The following is a 17,122-nucleotide window of genomic DNA, read 5'->3' as shown; positions in this document are numbered from 1 at the left end:
AGGATGTTATTTCCCTTATTTCTTTCTCAGACTGTTTATCCTTTGAGTAGAGGAAGGCTACTGATTTGTTTGAGTTACTTTTATAACCTGACATTTGGTGAAGTTGTTTATCAGATTAAGTAGTTCTCTGGTGGAACTTTTGCGGTCACTTAAGTATACTTTCATATCATCTGCAAATAGTGATGTTTGGATTTCCTCTCTTCCAATTTTATCCCTTTGACTTCCTTTCATTTGCTGATTGCTTTGGGTAGGACTTGGAGTACTATATTGAATAAGTAGGGAGAGAGTGGGCAGCCTTGTCTAGTCCCTGATTTTAGTGGGGTTGCTTCAAGCTTCTCTCCATTTAATTTGATATTAGCTACTCGTTTGCTGTATATTGCTTTTACTATGTTTAGATATGGACCTTGAATTCCTGATCCTTCCAGGACTTTTATCATGGAGGGGTGTTGAATTTTGTCAAATTCTTTCTCAGCATCTAAAATGATTGGTAACAAAAAAGGCCTCAACAGATACAGGAAGATAGAAATAATCCCATCAGATCACCAAAGACTAAGACTGGTCTTCAATAACAACAATAATGACAGAAAATCCACATATACATGGAAGTTGAACAATGCTTTACTCAATGACAATTTGGTCAAAGAAGAAATAAAGAAAGAAATTAAAAACTTCTTAGAATTTAATGAAAATAAAGGTACAACATACTCAAACATATGGGACACAATGAAAGTAGTGCTAAGGGGAAAACTCATAGTTCCGAGTGCCTGCAAAAAGAAACAGGAAAGAGCATATGCCAGCATTTTGACAGCACACCTAAAAGCTCTAGGACAAAAAGAAATAATTAAACCCATGAGGAGTAGAAGGCAGGAAATTATCAAACTCAGGGCTGAAATCAACCAAGTAGAAATGAAAAGGACTATACAAAGAATCAACAATTGCAGGAGTTGGTTCTTTGATAAAACCAACAATATAGATAAACCCTTAGCCAGACTAACCAGAGGTCACAGAGAGTGTATCAAAATTAACAATATCCGAAATGAAAAGGGAGACATAACAGCAGATCTGACGAAATTAAAAAAAAAATCATCAGATCCTACTACAAAGCCTATATTCAACAAAACTGGAAAATCTGGAGTAAATGAACAATTTTCTAGACAGATACGAGGTACTAAAGTTAAATCAGGAACAAATAAATCATCTAAACAACCCCATAACTCCTAAAGTTATAGAAGCAATTATTCAAAGTCTCCCAACCAAAAAGAGTCCAGGATCAGGTGAGTTTAGTGCAGAATGCTATCAGACCTTCATAGAAGACCTCATACCAATACCAATACTGTCCAAAATATTTCACAAAATAGAAACAGACAGAGCACTACCAAATTCATTCTATGTAGCCACAATTACTCTTATAGTGAAACCACACAAAGGCCCAACAAAGAAAGAGAACTTCAGTCCAATATCCCTTATGAATATTGACACAAAAATACTCAATAAAATTCTTGCAAACTGAATCCAAGAACACATCAATACAGTCATCCATCATGATCAAGTAGGCTTCATCCCAGGGATGCAAGGATGGTTTAATATACAGAAATCCATCAGTGTAAATCACTATATAAACAAACTCAAAGATAATTAAACTTATTTGAACTTAAATTTTAAATTTTAATTTCTTGGGTGTTACTAAGATATTATAGAACTCATATAAGACTTTTATTAGCTTTATTTGAATGATGTTTATAAACAGAAACATATCTTATAAAGTTTTATCAATGTATAAGTCAAAAAATATATTAAAAACTTTCAAACTCTTATATATATATGTATATAAATATATATGTATATATCAAATAAACTCTTTCTTGTACCTGAAATATTTGTCCTTGTTCTTAATAAAGATTGAAATGCAAGAATTATATTTAAAATTTATATAAGTTAATATATACCATTTTACCTAAAAATATTATTTTAATGCCATAATATTCCACTATGCTTCAGAATTTCTGAAGAGCTATCTTTGAATCAGTTCTGACCTCTTGAATTTTAAACTTTCTTTCAAGCATTAGATTAAACTTGGCTTTTTAAAAGTTGATGATAACCTTTAAACTTTCCAAAAGTCTGTATAATCCTCTTTCCCCATTCTAATTTATACTGCAGCTAGCTCCTTAAACTTTTTGTTTTATCTAGCCCTTTCTTCTCTCTTTGTGTAGTGCAGATATTTACACGAACTTTCATCCTGTTGTATACAGATTTCCTATTACTTTCCTAGATTTAACCTGATGGTATGTCCACTAAATCCATCTCCTATCAAGTTCATCATTTTACTAAGTCATGACCTCAGAAGTTGTCACAGCACATTTTAAGACATTTGTGTAGATTTAATACACAAATCTAATCCTTCAGCAAATGAATTGGTTATATGAAAACACACACACACACACACAGATACACAAACACATGGACACACAGGCACACACAGGAAAAGATAGATAGATAGATAGATAGATAGATAGATAGATAGATAGATAGATAGATAGATGATAGGTAGATAGATAGATAGGGAAAGGTATTCAAATATATGTTCCAAAACAAATGACAGATCCCTTCAATGGATGTTTTTTATAATAAAATCTCTAGCACCCTACTAATGGTCCACATTATGGCCTATAGTCACGGGATCCTCCTCAGTTACTTTGCCAACCACATAAGAATACATGGTATTTTCTCAAAATTCCAAACTTGAATTTGACTTAAAAGCTCTCTGCGATCTTTTCTCTGCCTTCAAATTCTCTCAGAATTGCTTTGTGTCTGACTCCGCATTGATTTCTGGGGCTTTCTTTGTGATATTAAGGGGTTGTCTCAAATGTCACATCCTCACAACATCTTTCCACTTAATAAATTTTCGAAAGATGTGTTCTGTTCTGGATTATTTTGTTTTTCTTTTCTAATTCATTAATTTTGCCTTTGTTCTTTTTAATTTTATCCTTTACAATGTTATGAAAAATGTGAAACATGTTCGCAATCCCCAGTTGCTGTTTGGTTAATTTCTTAGTGCTGAGCCTATCAGCAAGCTACCTTAATTGCTCACATTGAGGGAGAGAAGTCCTATAAATTATTTGTATTTCATTTCTGTCCAGTGTGGCACAGTCCTTTGTAAATTAATTTGAATGTGCTACAAGAAGGTTTTTGTTGATCTTGATAAAACCTGTCCCGGAAATATTTATGTTTAGAATTTGTAGAGATGAATGGAATTCCCAAACTGGACATACATTCAGAATAATGTTCATAACTCAAACTTCATCATATTGTTGCTTACTTAAAAGGTGGTGTCGGTACTTACCACTCTAAGCATGAAATACTAGCTTTTATCTTGACCTACAAGATTGTGATTGGTTTGTCCTCTTCTACCCTTAAAGCCCATCATGAGTTCCATTATTCCTGTTTCTTCTACATCTCCGGTCAATTAATGAAATGAAGGCTGATAGTTTTCATTGCCCTTTTTTCCTATCAATTTTTGTTTGTGATATTCTTCCATGCTTTGTGTGACTTAAATTTAAAAACATTTTTCTAGCTTTCTAATGAGATGATTCTTCCTCAAAATAGCACCGATTATTGTTTGAAGTATCAAGTACATAAATGCCTATATAATTGATTTCAAATATTAACTTTAAGCTACCTCTGAACAGATGCAGGTGAGGGCTGGCACAAGTTTGGTCAAGGCCATGATTGGAAAGTAAAAAAATAAGGCGAGGACAAAGTTTTTGTAATGTGGGAGAGAAGGAGAAGAAAGAGAATCAAGATAGAGACAGAAAAAGATGAACCAGATCCTGGTAGTCTTTAATTGCTAACGTAATTGGGATGGGTTTCTATAGGCAAATTTATCTTATCTAGGTGAGTGGCTTATATCCTTATCAATTGGTTGTAAGTTTATTGTGTGGATATATTGTGGATTGAGAATTTAACATATTAATCTGATTGTTGGGTTACAGTCTTGATTTTACTGAGTAGCTGGGAGTTCCCAGACGGTCAGGGCTGGCCAGGGTGACTAGCAATGGGAGCGGAGAGACCTCTGAAGTAAGAGAATAGCTATGCATGGTGCCATAGTGCAACCAGCCACTGCTGAGATAAATTAATGTTAGTTCTATATGGCCTTATGGTGCTAGAACTAATACCAGGAAGGGAATGACCAGCTTTGAGAGTACCAGGAGGATAGCATGGAGCATTGACATGTGTGAACCGGTCACACCTGTTTTTAATTGTTTATCAACAGAAACTGCTTCCTAAGTACTGCCATATTCTTAGTTCTTGCAAAACCCTGGCTGTATGCACATAGTGTATTTATAAACATTCTACATGTCTAAAAATAGTCTAATAATCAGTGAAGAAATACCTTTTTGAATGCAAAGTCAAGTTGACCTGGCCTTGAATCCTCATAGATTCTATCTGTTTAACAATCTTAAAATATCTCATTAGAGAACAGATCTTACTTCCAAGAGATATTTAAAATGATAATATTTTTACAAAATGGAAAATCTCATAAATAAGTACATATTCATTTAGTGGAATGGTATGTGTGTATATATTTATAGGACCTACACATGTCTTTATAGTCATGTGATACATCACTTAATGAATTTTCCATTACTTCAGTTCTATCATCCTCTTTTTTATACTTTTTAACTGTTTGTGGTTTCTTCATAGGGTAAAATATGATGACTAGTTTGAACTATGACTTGATCAAAGATTGCTCGTACACTAATGTTTCTCAGAACCATAGAATATGCTGAATTATACATAAAAATCCCAGAAATTTGTTTGTTCTTGATTCTTTTCAACATTTTTCTTTGATTAATCATCTCCAAATATCAAGAAAAAAATCCAGTTTTAAAACTTTATTAAACAATTATCATCGTAATTGTCTTTCTTATTAATTTTATACAATTAGTTTTTAAACAAATACATGTGATTACCAGATGTGTATATTGGATTCATTGAAGTATAGTTGCAAATGGTTGTCTGTCAACATGTAGCCTGGACAAAGCATAGATTCTCTACAACTGCAACTAGCCTTAACCACCATTTAAGAATTATTTTAGTGCAACATTATGGAATTAGAACTAGGAACCAAATTCTTTCTTTAATAACCAGCTTTGGGAGTTTTATTATGGCCACATCAAAATGATAAGATTAGTTGTTATAATTTGCTCTAATATTTAATCTGAATCTATAAATATAATTATCAAAGTATTAATAGTAAATCTTAGAAAACTATAAGGCAATAATAAGAACTTTCTATAGTCATACCCTTGCATTTAACGAAAGTAATTTAATTATAATAGTTTATAAACTGGATAGAGTGTAGAGGGCATTGAAATGGTTGGAAGTCATAAATAACAAATGTGATATAATTATATTTTCATTACTATATAACAATTCTGGGAAAATAAATAACTAGAATATGTGTTGGTTCAAACAACATAAAAGATATGAAAGGTAACAGATAACATTATGAGGCTGTAATAAGATAGATTTCTCAAAGATTAAGAATAATAAAATTTGGGGCAAATCATATTTAGAATTCAATAATTTACTTTCTTTTGTTTATTGAATATTTTCTTTATTTCCATTTCAAATGTTATCCTCTTTCCTGGCTTCCCCTCTGGAAACCTCCTATCCCATCGACACTCCTCCTGATTCTATGAGGGTGCTCACCCACAAACCCACCCACTCCCTTACACCTCCCAGCCCTGGCATTCCCCTACACTGGGGCATCAAGCATTCAGAGGACCAATGGCCTCTCCTCCCATTGATACTTAACAAGGTCAACCTCTGCTACATATGCAGCTGGAGTCATGGGTGGCTCCATGTGTATTCATCGGTTAATGGTTTAGTCCCTGGGAGCTTAGGGGTGTCTGGTTGGTTGATATTGTTGTTCTTCCTATTGGGTCACAAATCCCATCAGCTACTTTAGTCCTTCCTCTAACTGCTTCATTGGAGAACCCATTCTCAGTCCAATGGTTAATAAGGCTAAGTTAATAATGTTAATTATGGCATTGCAAAATGCAATGATATAAATTTTCCTTTCTTAAATTTGTAATGTTATTGATTTTATGTGAAAAAATTAAAAATATAAGGTGGAACATGATTTCATATTTAAATTATATTATCATATTAATAAGTGAAAATATTCATTATCCGTTGTTATGGAGTGGCTCTATTAAGAGATGTGGCCTTGTTGGAGTTGGTGTGTCATTCTGGAAGTCAGTCTTCTCTTAGAGGCCTGCAGATGAGGCCTGTAGACCTCTCAGCTCCTCCTGCATCATGCCTGCTTGAATGCCTCCATGCTCCCACCTTGATGATAATGGATTGAACCTCTGAAGTTGTACACCAGCCGCAATTTAATGTTGTCCTTATAAGAGTTGCCATGGACACGGTGTCTGTTCTGAGACATAAAACCCTAACTAAGACATCTGTTAAAAATCATAAGTGATTACTAAATTATATGATAAAGTACGTAAGATCTAGATTTTGGAACCTCTCTCTCTGCTCAACAAGACTCTTCTTTCTTCAGCTCTACCACAGTATCTTAAAGCTTTGAGAGTATTATGTATAGTGAACATTATTAGAGTAAGTCACAGTACTTGTTTAAAGGGTACACAGATCTTTTTTTTTTTTTTTTTTCGGAGCTGGGAACCGAACCCAGGGCCTTGTGCTTCCTAGGCAAGCGCTCTACCACTGAGCTAAATCCCCAACCCCGGTACACAGATCTTATTAACACACAATAGAGCCCATGGCAATTGCTTACAAAATTTATCGAAGGCAAACATTCCCTTGGTGGTGAGTTTCATCATTAACATAGTTCTGTGGAATACTGTGCTAAAGAAAGGCTGATATTTAATTGGTTTCATTATTGTTTAAAGTTTAATTTAATCACCTGCAGATGAAGAGATGAGGCACTGAGTCCTAAATGTCAAGATGTACATAAACTATAAGGTTACTGACACAAGATCTACACAACATCAAGTCAGCCAACAGTCCAGCAAGGGTTGGGAAGGGGCTCTAAAGGCACTGAAGAGCTATTAGTAAGTTTCACATGATCCATTGAATGAGCTCCACCCTTGCACATATGGACAGCAGTGGTTGAACTTAATGGGAAATAAAAAATAGGAAGAGAGGAAGAAGAAGAGAAAGGACCTCATGAAGTTTTAAAGGAAAAACTTATAGAAGGTCCAGAAAAAGTTGGAGACCGAAATAGGAAGATAGATATGATCATATTTCATTATAAATAATATAATATGTATTATAAATACATAATATATTTTACATTTTAGTAAGTTGTTATATTGTATCTTATATAAATTATAATATAATTGCTTGATAATTATGGAACAACTGGTGGACATTTATGGTTCATGGAAATTTTTTAAAGAAACACTGATGAGGTAATGAGTATGTGCAAAGCCTTGAGGATACAGCCAAAATAAGGACTTCTGTTTTATTTTGAAGTAGCGAATATTACCCAGCTCTGAAGAAAAATTAAATTGGAAAATTCAAAGGTAAATTCACAGAGCTGGAAGGAATCATTCAGAGTGAGGTAACCCAGACTCAGAAAGAAAATATTGTACATTTTCTCTCATTTGTGGACATTAGCTTCCAAACTTTCAGGAATGTATGTCTCATTCCTACCAAAATCAATGAATTGATAATGGGACAATAGGAAGGAAGATTTTTAAGGGTGAGGAAATAAAGTCAGTTGTTTTAAAGGGGAGAATGTGACAATTAGAAAGGAATGATTAGATGGAATGGAGGCAAAAGTGCACAGCAGATAAGGGAATTAAGGGAGTGATAACCAATGGACACCCTATGAAAAAGTCATTTACATATAGAGCCACCCAATTAGACAAGATGGATGAAGCAAAGAAGTGCAGACCGACAGGAGCCGGATGTAGATCGAACCTGAGAGACACAGCCAGAATACAGCAAATACAGAAGCGAATGCCAGCAGCAAACCACTGAACTAAGAACGGGACCCCCGTTGAAGGAATCCTTGAAGGGGCTTGAGACTCCATATACAACAAAACAACCAACAGGGAATACCTAAAATACATGGACTGACCCTGGACTCTGACCTCAAAACAATGAATATCCTAGTAAGAGCACCAGTGGAAGGAGAAGCCCTGGGTCCTGCTAAGACTGAACCCCCAGTGAACTAGACTGTCAGGGGAGGGCGGCAATGGGGGGGGTGGGGAGGGAACACCCATAAGGAAGGGGGGAGGGGAGGGGATGTTTGCCAAATGTACATAAGAAATACTCAAGTTTAAAAAAAAAAAAAAAAAAAAAAAAAAAAAAAAAAAAGGTCATTTCAAGTATAATGCAAGAGAAACCCCATAACATATAAACACAAACAAATATAAAATTAGCAAAAACGAATGTACCCCTTTAAAGGGAACAATGCACTATTTAGGCATCACATGCTATAAAAATAAATACGTAAATATGCAATATAAACAAACAAGCAAACAAACTGGTTAATGCCAAGAACTGCTCTTAGAGTTTTTAGCTTATGAAGTTCTATAGATTATTACCAAATATTTCAGGATACTAGAAGTCCTGTTTTTAATCACTCAAGATCAACAACAGGACCCTATTTCTGAAAATATGATCTATTTGAGTCACAGAACACGGAGAAAAAAATGTATTGACCTGTAAATTCTAACAATCTTTTATGGTGTTTTAATATTCTATATTTGATATTAGTGGAGGAGAGTAATCATGAATCTTATTCGTCTGTGAGTTGAAGAAAAAGAAAATGATCTGCCTGGTTCAGCATACCCACTGGAGCAATAATGGCATGAATATTATGGGAGAAACACAAATGTATTCAAAGTAGATTTGAGGTTCGCACCACACCACAAGATGGCATTCATAGCTGGTGTATTAGTTGGGGACAAACTGTGGTTATACAGTTTATTAGGATCAAGAGGATAACCTACTACTATTACTATTAAGGTGCCATTAGTGGGAAAACACAAAATATTGACATACAGTGAGCACTTATAAATGTTTCTCCTCTTTGGCACCTATATGATTATTACTGATGAAATTAAGAAAATGTAATCTTCAGCTTGCCCTACTAAAGGCAAATCTGAACCCCAAACCCCACACACATCAATGTACACAAATCATTTAGCCTGAGTCATAGCCATGGTCCTTAATCTAAAATAAAAATGTGTCACCTTAACATATGTATACATAAGGAAAATATATGAAATAACTATACTTCATAAATGCCCTCTATTCTACATTTAGATATCTATAAACTGATAGCCTCATTTGTGCACTGAGGGTTTGTGCACTGAGACAAATGCACATTGTACATGTATTCTTAAATGTTCTATGTAAGTCAGAATACATATATTAGCCCTTGCTTTTCCATGAGTAACAGCATAAAACACTGTACCCTATGAGCAAACAGGTTGAACAGGAAATCAATATATAAATTTGCAACTGCCTTTCTTCAGTATAAGGAGGAAATCTGCAGTTTATTGAGAGATTATGCTACATACCTTTCCAGATAAGGGTAGCATTAGCAAACATAAAGCAAACATTATGTTCCTGAAAGTCAGGACTGTTAAATTAGTTTAGGGCTTCATGCAAATTTGGAATTATTGACAAAGACTAGAGAGGCTGTTGCTTAAATCCTGGACTGAAAATTATAAGCCCGTGGAAATCAATGTTTGATTTTTAAAACTAGAAATAACAACCTCTTCCAATTTCTCCAGAGAGGCAGTAAGCACATAAAATGTTTTAACACATCCACGAAGGTTAAAAGTGCAAAAAAGAAAAAAAAAGGAAGAAAAAAAGAAAAACCTTTCATTTTTACATTATCAAATTCAAAACAATAAGAATATTCACACATTTCTAAATATAAACTAAGTACTTTTTTCTCCAAAAATTTATTTACCAAGAATCATTAAGTAGAGTAGTATATAATTGCAGATTTTAAGTAGGTAAAGCTAGCTTCACCTGTCAGTTTTCCAAAGTAGTAGGTCTCTTGAATGAATGTTGCTATAACAACGGGATAACTTGCAGAACCTTGATTTATTCATGTGTTTGTTGATCACTGGTACTTTTTCTCATCTGTTCCTTGATCTAATTTCCCTAATAAAAAGAAAACAAAGCTTAGTAGTGTAGACAGCCATGGAAAACCTCAGAGAATGTCACAGCAGTTTCTGTAATCATGAGTCAGAGCTCCAGTAATAAAAGCCACTGATTCTATTTAGAAATGGTAGAAGGGAAAAAGGGAAAATTGCAGTTTGCTTGTTGCTCATAGAATGACATTCACGGGTATATATGTGAGTCATGAGTTTTGGGGCTCTTTTCTACTTTGAAAGTGAGTAGTAATTTGACATGCTAATACTTAAGGTCCATAGATGGACATAGATGGATAACAGTGGTAGTGGTGGCTTGCAGAAGGAGACTCGTTTCAGAAAAAAGAATTCATGATCACCTACAGACTATATACAGGGATGTCGAAATTTACATTTATAATCATGGTTGGAAATTAACTAGGTCTGTTGAACAGATTTTAATTTGTATTTGTAATAATCTTTATATTATATGTTAGAGCAATATATTTGAGGACACAGTTTAGGATAAAACATAAGGAAATGATATGGCTGGACAGATTATTCAGTGGATAATAGTGTATACTATAAGAGTGTATAAGAGTGTAAAGTGTATGACTTTAGCCAGAATACACAACAAAGGGGAGAGAGAGCCTTTAGAGACCATCTCCAGTAGACAGGTACAGCATCCAGTTGAGGGATGGGGCCACCCACCCATCTCAAAATTTTTATTCACAAATATTCATGCCCAATGGGGGAAAAAAACAGGACAGAGACTGAAGGAAAGGGCATCCAGAGAGCGCCCTACCTAGGGATCCAATCCATCTGCAGACACCAAACTCAGACACTATTTTTGATGCCAAGAAGTGCTTGCTTACCAAAGCCTGGTATGGCTGTTTCCTGAAAATCTCTACCACCATATGACCAATACACAGGCAGATACTCACAGCCAACCATCAGACTGATCCTGGGGAACACAATGGAAGAGCTAGGAGAAGGACTGAAGGAGCTTAAGGGGATTGCAACCGCATAGGAAGAACATTATCAACTAACCGGAACACCCTGAGCTCCCATAAACTAAGCCATCAACCAGAGAGTATACAAGGCAGACTCCAGAGCTCCAGAAACATACGGAGCACAGGATGGCCTTGTCTGACACAAATGAGAGGGGAGGCCTTGATCCTGTGGAGGTTTGGTGCCCCAGTATAGAGGGATGCTAGAGCTAGGAGGCAGGAGTGGGTGAGTTGGTGGAAGAGCACTTCCATAGAGGGAGGAGAGGTCAGGATGGGATAGAGGGGTTGTGGAGGGGTGTCCAGGAAGTGAGATATCATTTGAAATGTAAGCAAATAAAATGATTAATAATATTAAAAATAGTGTTTAGGACTCTTTAGATGACCTATCTTCATTTGCTGCGATGCATACGCGAAGCTCACAACTACCTGAAATTTCATCTCTAAAGAGATACAATGCTTCCGGATTCTTCCATGTATTTACATTACCGAATATATTCCACAGAAGTGTGTTTATACACGTAATTTAATATACAAAAAATTAAAATAAAAATCCAGAGTTAAGTGAATCACTTTAAAGTGTAATCTAATCCGTATTATTGGACATATCTAAGTTGTTGTTGGTGACGTCTGGGATGTCGGGTTATTTTGAAAATGAAAGTTATGAAGTAATAAACTCATCTGTACATATTGCATCTTCAAAAGGAAAAGACTAAATTTCTACTACATACATTCAAATCAAGGTTCAAGATGCTAGTTTTTTTTTTAACACATGGTTCTTACTAACTACATGCACAAATAACTCTTGTTTGCCTTCATTAATCATGAAGATATTGGTAATAACTACTTCCAAAACTAAAATCTATAATGCTTTTGTCATCATGAGGTTGTAATGTTCATAACTGGCATATTATGTTAGGTCACAGGTAAAGAAAGAAAGGAGAGTCTAAAATATCATAGTAAATTAACCTGTATAGGAAACAAATTAATTTTGTATATTGACTTCAGTAATGACCAAAAGTTATCTCATTATACATTTGCCACTACTTAAAATCTGTAGCTTCTAAAGTTTGAAAAGTGATTTTGGTTATATGCTTTTGGATAATGAATATTTAATAAGTATCATAAAGTAATTTTATTTATTTTATTTTATTTGTATTGGATAATTGATATACTTACATTTCAAATATTTTCCCCTTTTAACCCTCTCCCATACCCCTCCCTCTGCTTATATGAAGATGCTCCCACTCCCACCCACACACTTTCACCTCAACGCCATAGCCTTCCCCTACACTAGGGAAAAGATCCTTCACAGAACCAAGGGCTTCTCCTCCTATTGATGCCAGGCAATGCCATCCTCTGCTACATATGTGACTGGAGCCAAGGGTCCTTCCATATGTACTTGTTGGTTGGTGGTTTAGTCCCTGTGAGCTGGGGGGTGGTGTCTGATATTGTTATTCTTCGTATGAGGTTCCAAAATCCTTCAGCTCCTTTAGTCCTTTCTCTAACTTTTCCATTGTGTTCCCCAGGCTCAATACGATGAGTAGTTATAAGCATCTTCATCTGTATCAGTAAGGATCTGACAGAGCCTCCCAGGAGACATCAGGTTCATATCAGCAAGCATTTAATAGTCACAAATAATAAAAAAAATATCTTGGTGTGACTCTAACCAGCAAGTGAATTATCTGTAAGACAAGAACTTCAAATCTCTGAAGAAAGAAATCGAAGAAGACCTCAGAAGATGGTAAGTTCTCCCATGCTCATGGACTGACAGGATTAATGTAGTAAAAATGACCATCTTGCCCAAAGCAATCTACAGATTCAATGCAATCCCCTTCAAAATCCCAACTCAATTCTTCATAGCATTAGAAAGAGCAATTAGCAAATTCATTCGGAATAACAAAAATCCCAGGATAGTGAAAACTATACTCAAAAATAAAAGAACTTCTGGGGAAATCACATTCCTGTTCTCAAGTTATATTACAGAGCAATCATGTTAAAACTGTATGGTATCTGTACAGACACAGGCAGGCAAATCAAGGGAATAAAAGTGAAGACCCTGAAATGAACCCACACACCTATGGTCACTTGATCTTTGACAAAGGAGCTAACACAATCCAATGGGGTAGGGAGTGATAATCCAGCATTTTCAACAAATGGTGCTGATTCAACTGGAGGTCAACATGTAGAAGAATGCAAACTGACCCATTCTTATCTTCATGTACAAAGCTCAAGTTCAAGTGGATCAAAGACCTCTATATAGTACCAGATACACTGAAAGTAATAGAAAAGAAAGTGGGGGAAAGCCTTGAAGACATAGGTGCGGGGGGGGGATTTCCAGAACAGAACGCCAAAGGTTTATGCTCTAAGATCAAGAATTGACAAATAGGACCTCATAAAATTGCAAAGCTTCTGTAAGGCAAAGGATACTGTCAATAGGACAGAACAGCAACCAACAGATAGGGAAATGATCTTTAATAATCCTACATCTAATAGGGGGCTAATATCAAATATATAAAAAGAACTCAAGAAATTAGACTCCAGAGAATCAAATAATCCTATTAAAAATGTGGCACAGAACTAAACAAAGAATTTTCAACTGAGGAATACTGAATGGCTGAGAAGCACCTAAAGAAATGTTTAACATATAAAGTAATTTTACGTTTAGTCTCTTCTAAATTGATAATTGATTCTTAAGCTAGAATACTTTTGAAGGAACTTTCACAATGTTGTACATTAAGTTTCTGCGTAAAATTAGAATATTTCAGGAGTATAAGTTTTTTTTGCATGCTAGAAAATATTAAGAGCTTTTTTTGCTTTATGATTTGTGTGCATCATTTCATTCTTTAGGTGTCTATGCCCTAGATCTGAGAAAAAGTTCTTGAAGAACAAATATTGTATTGCTTTTCTGAAAAACTCTGGAGGAGTTGAGACAGAGGATTCTAAGAGCTCACAGGTTAAGCAGTTTAGCCAAACTGGGTGGCTTGCACTTCAGTGAGAGAGTTGACAGCATCATGGGCTGGTCAATACATACATCCATTTCCTGTATCTCTCTAACTCTCTCCAGAAACACAGGCACATATAATAAGTCTTGCTTTCACACTCTAATGCGTATGAACACTCACACACAGACAAACACATAGACACATATACACAGATACACACAGACACAGACACACACAAACATACTTTCCTCTCCTAGAACAGAAATCAAAGGTATGTTTACTACACACCTCTTTTGAAACTCTTAAGAATAGAAGCTTCCACATACAGGGCATAAGATAGCCGTGTCTCCCTGGAAACTTTTCTATAGCAAGAAGGTGTTGATACATATTTAACTCCACAAGCTGTCACACCATGAGTCAGTAGGAAAGGGATATCTGCAAAGCTCTCATTAGGAGATTTCTAGCAGTGTTATAGCAATGGCAAGACACTAGAAATCCTAGTGCCAAGGATAGGCTTGAAAATTTATTTTGGATTCCAATGCCTAATTTTAAGAGGTAGATCTACTTTTCTTCTATTTTTGTTAATAAAATGTCTGGCTCATTATTTCACGTATACATTGTATAATTTCTTCACTGGAGATTCTCATATAATGGGATGGCTGGTTTTGTCCCCTTCAGAGACTAACATTTTCAAAAAAAAGATACTAGAAAATAATACATATTAAAATAAAAGTATTTACACTAAAATATTTTTGGAGAATTCCTTTTTATTAAATATTTTCCTGTATTTATTTTGGCCTTGAATCAGTCTCTCATCCTTTTCTTGCAATCATTTATTCTTTAAAATTTCATACACTATCTTTTGATTACATTTGCCCTTTCTTTTCCAAACTCCTCCTATGTCTACCAGCACTGTCCTATCTACCTATCTTCATAACTTTTCTCTTTTCTTGGACAGATTAGGTCTAGTTTGTATTGTCCAAGTATTTTTGGTCATGGGGCCATCCGGGTGGTGATCTCTATGCTTAGCAGAGGTCACATCTTTAAAGCAACCTGGCTGTTCATCATTCAATAACTATTTGTTTCCTACAATTCCTCATCAGGTTGTATAACTTCATGCCCACAGTCCTCCTCCATCTTGAAATTGTTTTTCTATCTCAAGGTTGTGCAAGTCTTGTGTGTGCTCTTCTCTTTTGATTATTAATGTTGAAAATATAGCTTTTACTTTATTTCAAAATCTAGAGGATTCATTAATTTCTTTCACTTCAACATAGTCTTTGGAGTATAACTTATGCTACATGCAAAAGACAGTATTAAGGCTGAGCTGGAGATAGAAACATCTATTCTGAATTCTTGACTACTATTTCAATTCCAATTCAATTCAAATTTCATTCCAACTCATTTCAAACCCTACTTAATCAATTCAATTACAACTGTAAAATTACAAGGTTGGACTTGAGGAGAGGTGAGGCAATTCCTAATACTACTGCCATCTATAATTCTCCCTAATTCAATGAATACTTCTTAGAAAATTAATTTCACTAAGAGAGGAAAAAAAGAGCATGACTAAACACACAGCAAAGTCAGTAACACAGCTTATGCAACAAAACAAAATGAAACAAAATAAAACAAAAAACAGATTCTGTACCTTCAAGATACTTCTTAATCAAAACTTCACTGCTCTCTAGGCTCCTTGACCTGAAAGAGACATTTCTCCTGTACTCGAGACAATGACTTCATATTCCTTTCTCAAGCAGCCAATCTAAAAGATGCCCCTTTTATTGTCAAATAGCAAAGTTAATTTTATTAAATATCATTCAACCTACATGGCATGGCTGAATATTTTTAATAAGAACCTGATGTAATACATTAAGAATAAGGTTTTATATAATGGAATGTGTGTTCTCTGGGAGAATATCAGATAACCAATTCTTAAACTACTAAACCCTGGATACATTATTGTCCCTCCATGACTGAAAGGGTGTTACTATAAAATGAGATTGAAACTACATGCTTGGAAACTCAGATTTAACAAGGAGTGCTAAAATTCAACCTTGCATTAGTCATTATAATTTTTGACACTGTCTTAATGTGTGAAGAAAGAATTGAACTCTGGAGCTAGAAAGGGCATCATTAAAAGACAAGATTGCCTTTCTGTATGACAGATATTAATATTAGATCATTTGCTTGGCTGGGAGCAGAGCTTGTGAGGTGTATGTAGGCTGCACAAATTGGGCTGAGATTGAAAACCATTCTTGCTGAATTTCTTCTTTCTTCCTCTGTACTTTACCACACAGTTAAGGAAATATGACTGGATGTTAATTGGGTTTGGTTCTGTATTCCACATTTGTTACTGAGAATATATTTTACTGAGATGTTTGAATCAGCTATGCATGTTCTGCCCTATCAATATTGAAGAAGCTTTAAAGACAAAAATGTTTTGTTTTTGTTCTTATTCAGAGAAACTATACTATGATAGACTAATGAATACTATTTTTTTCATCATCATCATTAAGGGTACAAGAAATACTTTTTAAGTCTTTATATTGTTTTAATCAATTTAAGTAAACTTATTTCAATTTAGTCTTAGGATAAGGCTAGATTAGGCAAGGACAGATTACGAAACTGAGCACTTGATACTCCAGACATTGTTGTGTTGCTAGGGGAAAAACATCTGTGACCAAAGATTCAGGGCGCAGCTTCAGCAACTACTGTCCAATACTTACAGGGTGAGGAACAGAACCCAGGTTCCTTTAATGTTACACAGCACAAATTCAAATATTACGTTCTTCCATGGAATAGTTAGCTTAAATGAGTTTATATTTCTAGAGCATGCTATAGTTTTTAACATTTTTTAAATAAAATTAACTATTATGTGTGTGTCACATAGAGGATGATAAATGACATTTGTAAATTTCTTGAACTTTGGTAGCCTTTCTATTTGTGACTGTCATTTGAAGGGGCTTTGCCTTTCTCAAAACAGAATACCAGATGTAAAAATGTTCTTGATATAGTGGGTAGTATTAATAGATACTTCTTA

This window comes from Rattus rattus, chromosome 3 (genome assembly GCF_011064425.1).
Source record: "Rattus rattus isolate New Zealand chromosome 3, Rrattus_CSIRO_v1, whole genome shotgun sequence".
Classification (NCBI taxonomy): domain Eukaryota; kingdom Metazoa; phylum Chordata; class Mammalia; order Rodentia; family Muridae; genus Rattus; species Rattus rattus.
The sequence above is the reverse complement of the archived record's forward strand: the minus strand, read 5'-3'. Positions refer to the sequence as shown.